Source organism: Sceloporus occidentalis, unplaced genomic scaffold (genome assembly GCF_023333645.1).
Source record: "Sceloporus occidentalis isolate IW3139 unplaced genomic scaffold, rSceOcc1.0.p SCAF_120, whole genome shotgun sequence".
Classification (NCBI taxonomy): Eukaryota; Metazoa; Chordata; class Lepidosauria; order Squamata; family Phrynosomatidae; genus Sceloporus; species Sceloporus occidentalis.
Window position 1 is genome coordinate 323,740 of NW_028317100.1, and position 7,246 is coordinate 330,985.

The window sequence follows — 7,246 nt, forward strand, 5'->3', positions numbered from 1 at the left end:
TTTTTACCATTCTGGGCAAAAATTGGGATATGTTTGAAGGGACACTCTTATCCTCAATTTGCATTCATTTAAATGTTTTTACTGCATACATTACATTTCTTTTGGTTGTTGGAAAATAATACTTCTGCCTCATTTGCCACCTCTTGCTTCCAACTTCTATTAAAATGCAAAGTATAATTAAATACACCTCCTGTGCATGCGCTGTAGCTCTCCCTTATTGTCTATAACCATTAATTGTATTTTTCCTTATCGGGTGTTTGACTCACACAATTTAATTACATATTCTGGTTATGCTGACTCAAAGAGAAGAATTGTAAGCAAAATGAATTTCTCCTTCTTAGAAGAATGAAATGCTATTATGGATTGGCAGCCAACCATATTTTCCAACGAGAGTCATGTCTGACCGATTCTGGCATTTCTTTGTACAACACCCATGCAAGCTCTCATGCTTGAAATGGCTTCTCACCACATGGCATTGGCATGATGCCTGTTTACATGTCTGTTGACTATGTCCCTGGGGGTAGTAATGTCAGGGACAATTAGTCGCAGACATGCATTCTACACAACAGAGCAAAGGACATATTATGTTGTATTTTATAACCTGGCTCGGTTTGCACATTATTCCCCAAAATGTTCTGTATTGATCATCAAAGAGCATGAATTATGGATTGTTCCTCATTTGTACCACGTCAAAAAATTCTTATTAAAAATGAAAAAATATAAATTTTAAAAATAGTTGTAGAATCCAAAATTCTAAAAGACTTTTTATAGTACCTGCAGGGTTCTCTATCACTATATTCTAAAGAAAGTTGGTAACATGAGACACAATAAAAATGTTAAGTGTTAAATGGATGAGGCATATAAAGCGTAGACTCCTTCTTATCACAGTTACTTTGTTTGGAAGCCCAACCGTTTTGTATTGATTTAGTGACATTGTATTTCAGTTAGGACTCCCCATGGGTTGCCTTGACATGGCGGTTGAGTTTATGTGCGTTGGCCAAAATACAGTAGTAAAGCCTCATATTCATGAAAAGTTGGTATATTTTTTATGTATGTAAAAGTATGTTTTTTATGTACTGGTTTAGGTAAATGTATCCAAATTAGGGTGTCAAGGATTTTAGCAAAGACTACTTCATTGCTCTAGGTCCTTTTTTTAGGATAATTATGTAAGTGTCACTATCTACTGAACTAAACACTGAGGAAGTCCATCTCTAGAATTTCCTGAAATTTCTTATTATAAGGTAGTGACAAACCATCTGACCAAGACGATTTCCAGCTTTGTGTAGTTCATTTAGCGTGTTTGTTTGGCCAAAGGCTTGGATCTCATACCTGGTCAATGAGTAGGTAGGATATTAGTGATATTAGTGATGTGTCAGTTGTATAAGAGTTTTGTAGGAGGTTTAATACAGTATATAAAATGCCCTACCAAGTTCTGTACCCATAAACAGTGATTCTAGCCTCACTGCTGGCTGCAAAATATTGTAAATCCAAGTAAAATGTATGAATTTACAATGTGATTTTATTAAGGGGATTATGTATTTAACCGGTTATGTATTTGCTGCTAGGATTGATTAATTGTTTAAGTCCCCCCTAAGTGAGAGGTCATATATTGTAAAAGCATACACTTGTGGGCTAGCTCAGTCTTGTGCGTTTGCCAAAGGAGATGTAGCATGTGGCTAAACATATATGTGCCTCCCAAATCATGATAGGCGAGACATTGAATGTGGAACGTTCAGCAAAATGTCTTCTGGGCTTCTTCGGGAAACCAGTGTCAGGCAGCCAGCTTGACTTGAAGCGTGATCCATGAAAGATCTATGAGATATTTTGATAGACATAGACCTTGTAGCCATCAATTCAGAAAATAAAATGTACAACTAAGCAATATAAATTGTTACTATACCAACATTGGCAAGGGTATTATATTTCCTAGGTACATAGACCCACTTATATATTTAAGAAAACTTTCCTTGAAACAAAAGCTTCCTCATGTGCGTCTCCTGCAGTATACAGTATACATACTGTCACATGGATTGCATTGACACGTAAGCATGGATATTGGCCGGGCACATTAAAGTGCATTTGTCCATTAGGGCAATTGTACTGTAAGCTAGTATATTACCTGCATTGTTTCTTAAGAAGATGCGTGCCGTGGCAAAAGCTAATTAATGAATAACAGCTATTAAGTTGATGAAAATGAATCACAGTTCAGTGCTGAGGTCTTGTCTTTACATTATACTGCTTTTATCTAGGACTAAACAATTTTAACAAATGGTGATTTATAAAGATATATATATATATATATATATATATATATATATATATATATATATATATATATATATATATATATACACTGTTCAAACGTTGGGGGTCAATTAGCTGTTTCCATAGCAAACAAGAACATTTCTAGATGGAACATAATTCTAAAATGGTTTTCTAATGATCAATTAGCCTTTTCAACATAAAAATCAGCCTTTTCCAGCTACAATACTCATTTACGTATTTCTAATCCACTTGATTTTCTGTCATAAATAAGGAAATTTGTGACCCCAAAATCCAAAATTTGAACGGTAGTGCATACATTTGTATTTATTGTTTTATATAGTGCCATCATATTCCATAGTGCTGTACAATGGGGCATATATAAATAATATACAAGCTGTTTGGTGGCACTGAAAAGCTGTTTGGGGGCAAATATGGCACAAGCAGGCTGTGTGGGGTAAATATGGTACTGACAAGCTGTTTCATGTCAAAGATGACACAGACAAGCTGTTTAGCGGCAAAGATGACAGAGACATGCTGTTTGGGGACAAAGATGGCACAAGCAGGCTGTTTGGGGTAAATATGGTACTGACAAGCTGTTTCATGTCAAAGATGACACAGACAATCTGGGGACAAAGATGATACAGACAAGCTGTTTGGGGACTAAGATAGCACTGGGGTCTTATTGTAATTATTTTTACAATAATAATAAAAAACTAAACTAGAGAGATTAGCTGTTTTTAACTATTTTTTGTCGCATAACAAAATTATATTCCTTATACACACAGTCTTCTTTTAAAATATATATTAACCCTTTTTAAGTGATTAACATTTGATAATGTAAACATAAAGTGTACATTCTAATTTTTAGTTAAATGTTTATTTAATTAAAATCAGTAGGTCTTTTAGTTTTTTATAGTCATTCTTTACTTGTAAGTAACATTATTTTTATTAATTATGCAAATTTCATAAAATGACATAGTGGTTTATACTACTTAAGCCATTAAATATTCAGAGATCAGTACTGTACACTGTTTTAAATTAGTACGCTCTTTGTTTATAAAGTATATATCATCGGTTAAAGACCATTAACACAATGGAAAATTTAGGTGATTTAAGGGGTAATGTGAGTGGCTACCGGGAAGCATATTTCCCTGGAATAAGCATTAATGGTAATATGAGATGACAACCAATATTGATCAAATCAAACAGCTGGTGATCCTTGTATCCGTACTGTGACTGCCAGTGTGCACCTTATTATGCGGATCAGTGACAAGTAGATGACAAATAGACGGCAAACCAATTAGGAATATTTTTTTTTAAAAAGAGGCAATTCTAGGCTAAAATTGATGTAATTGCCCATATGGATCAATGAGATATTCATATTGTTAGCTACTGTTTGACCACTTTGCAGACTCAGCGTTTTAAACAAACATCATCATTGTAAGCAATTTATAGAAGGGTTCGCCATAGCACAGTGCATTAGGGTTAATGCAGATGTGTGCTCTCAAGTAATGTGAAAACCATGCTCGTTAACAAAACACAGTAAGGATTATAGAGTTACTTCTCATTACCGGTAATGTGCATCTTATCTGGGTTTAGACATTGTAATTGTAAAGGGACTCCCAATGTACCTGCAGAAAAATGTTATTCGCTATACAGTATGTAACCTTTTTTTTGGACATGCAAGTTTTAAGATCTTGTATATATATATATAGTATATACCTTATATATTCTTAAAAATTAGATACTCAGATTGAGGTAATCTATGGTTAGTATGAGTAGAATGGGAAGTAGAATTGCCCTCGGAAATTGCACTAATTAAAAGAATTGCAGCCACTGGTAGATTTTTTTTTTTTAAGGGAAACGTCTACCATTTTTATTACTGGAATGGGATTAAGATACGTTTTCAAAAATATTGTACTGGTTTCTTTAACGGTTGTCATTTTTGCATAATATAATGCTTTCAGGCAGTCGCATATTAGCTATTTGTATGTGTTCTAGCTCTGTTATATTAGACCAATTGATTAGACAAACGCCCTGACTCTTTCTCATACTGCCTGTAGTAAGCAATGTAATGGCTCAGGCTTAATAACCCAGGCGGAAACTCCAAGCAATGAGAGTCTATGGAGAAATGGACTTCAATCATCTCAGTGTAGGGATTGAGCAGGGATAGTCACCCAAAATATCACTTGACTGTCAACAAATGATGACCCCAAGGTCTGCAGAAAAAGGAACTTTATTGGAGCAAAATTAGATAAAACGAGTTTTTTTGTCAATGCCGACCTACATTACTGTATACACCACCGGGTTTAATGCTCAAGGAGAAAAATATATTTCCAGTGGGACTTTCCTCATTAAATCGCTCTTTACATTATATCCAAGAGAAATACTGACCTGTAGAATTATGCATTTATTAAGCATAGGTTGAGCAGATATGTAACTGAAGCCTTGGAGAGTATTGCAAACAAAAAGAATACTGCCAATGTATGCCTAGCTATTCATCTGAAGGTTTTTGTTGTCTTTAGTCTAACCAGGTAGAAATACCTTCATGTCTGGGGTACACACAGTACATATCTGAAATATTCACTAAGGTTGATTTTAGGTTAAGTATTCCACTCTATAGAAAGAATAAAATAAAAAGAACAAAATATAGTAACGAGAAAGGAGAACACAGTGTTATTTTATATCATGCATTCATAAAGGCCATGGAGTAATTTATAAAATTGCTTAAGTTCATGGGAAATCATCACTGGATACATACAGTATGCACCTTCTCGATTTGCCTTACTGATGCAACATGTGGGAATTAGGCTTACAATAGAAATGCTAATTATTAATTGTTTTACCTATAAATCATTCAATATATTTGTGCGTACGTTGACCTTTGCAATATAGCCAGCAGACCTGAATGCAACATTAGACCTGGATCCGTGCAGAATTCTGAAAGGTTTCAGGTTCTGAAAGATCTGGGTGTAGAAAGTATTATGAGCCAATATAGTTAATCCATTTTTAGTTGTATAAATCTATTGAGAAGAGATATCCTTAAGGTCAAGCTGCAAAATAACTGTCAAGGGATAGACAGAACCGGTCCACACATACTGTGTATGCCTTAGGAAGCATGTGATGACCAACAGACGCAACCTCATCAATAAAAATGTCATGTTTTTCCTCTTACTGCCACGAAATGTGAGAAATTGAATTGTCGCTACCTGTGGAGTAAATCTCTCGAGAGCCTGAGGGTTTGTAGACCTGTTACACTCAAAATGAAACTAATAATGAAAATGTATAGGTAAATGCTGCTATTGGCATGGGATATAATAATAATGTTTAAAGTACTCACAGGCCCCATTGTACAGCGCTGAGAAATATGATGGTGCTATATAAAACAAGAAATAAAAATAATAATTTTGTCTCTACACAGCTATTAGTAGAAAAAATGGTTTACTTTAAAAACATGGAATCCAATGAAATGGCACTCTGTATTTAAATGTTATCCTTGTACTACTGAAAATAGAGCTTACATACTTTTTTCCCCGTTCAAAACACATACTTTGGACCAAAAATGACTTAATCAGAGTTGGCGTTAGAACTGTTGTCAACAACAAGCCTGATGTAGCGTCCTTGCTTGCAATTCAGTTTACACATCACATGCAACAGGGGTATTGCTGCCTCCTCCAGTGCTCTAACCGGTAACATTGAGTAAGACTTCTGAGGATATACCGTATTGGCTCGGATATAGGCCGCCCCCGTATATAGGCCGCACCCTAAAAGTTTGGTGCTTTTTTAAAGAAAAAAGCACCAAAAAAACATGCTGCCACTCTGTCTCCCCCCCCCGAGATATGCTGCCACTGTCCTCCCCCCCCGAGATATGCTGCCACTGTCCTCCCCCCCCGAGATATGCTGCCACTGTCCTCCCCCCCGAGATATGCTGCCACTGCCCCCCCCCCGAGATATGCTGCCACTGTCCCCCCCCCCCGAGATATGCTGCAATACGCGTATACAACTTCCTGTGCCGGCACTCAGCGGATATGCCGGCACCAGAAGTTGTATACCCGTATTGCGTAGATGTCCCCCGCTGGCCCTGCAAGACACCCGGGAGTCTGCTCTGGTAAGTCTTGGGGGCAGAGGTAAAATGCATCGTGCGGATGGTCACCGGCTGCGGCGATGCGGGTAAACAACCTCCGCTGCCGGGACATCTGCACAATGTGCTTTAACAATCTCCCTTGTTAAAGCACATAAAGCACAAACTTTTAGGGACCGTCCGCATGATGCGCTTAGACAACCTCCCGTGCCGGCACCCCCCCCCCCGTGGAAAGTGCTGGCAGGGGAGGCTGTCTGAGCGTATCGGAGAGTAGGATGCAGATCTGTATCCTAACCCCGCTGCCTGCCCGGCGCTAGACCCCGAATATAGGCCACACCCCCACTTTAAAGACGTAAAGTGGGGGAAAAAAGTGCGGCCTATATTCGAGCCAATACGGTACATTTATTTGATCAGCCTGTGACATATGGCATCATTCTCTAATTTCTCCTCATATTTGATTTCATCTTTACTTTTCAGAGAGTGCATTTAGCTTTTACGTCAAGAAGCCAAGAGAAGATTATCGACTCATTATGAGCGCCATAACTCAGATTCTGTAAAAAGGTCTTGGCCAGGAATAGAATTTAGGGTTCAATTACAATGACCCAACATGAGGAATGGGAATTGATAATTCCCTTATACTTACTAAATATTTTGTGCTGTGGTGTGGCCTGACATTATGAATACAGCATTCATTACAATGGGTGCATCATGTTTTCTAGAAGACAAGGTTGAACAAAGTCTGTCCAAAGCACCAAGAGTGATGATGTAAAGCAACAGGTGGGTCAGGCATAATGAAGGAACAACCAAAAGTGTTTGTTTTTCCATAGGAACATCATTGAAATGTGCTTTATGGGACCTGAGCTGAATTAATTTACCATGTCTCCAAACGCATTGAATTTT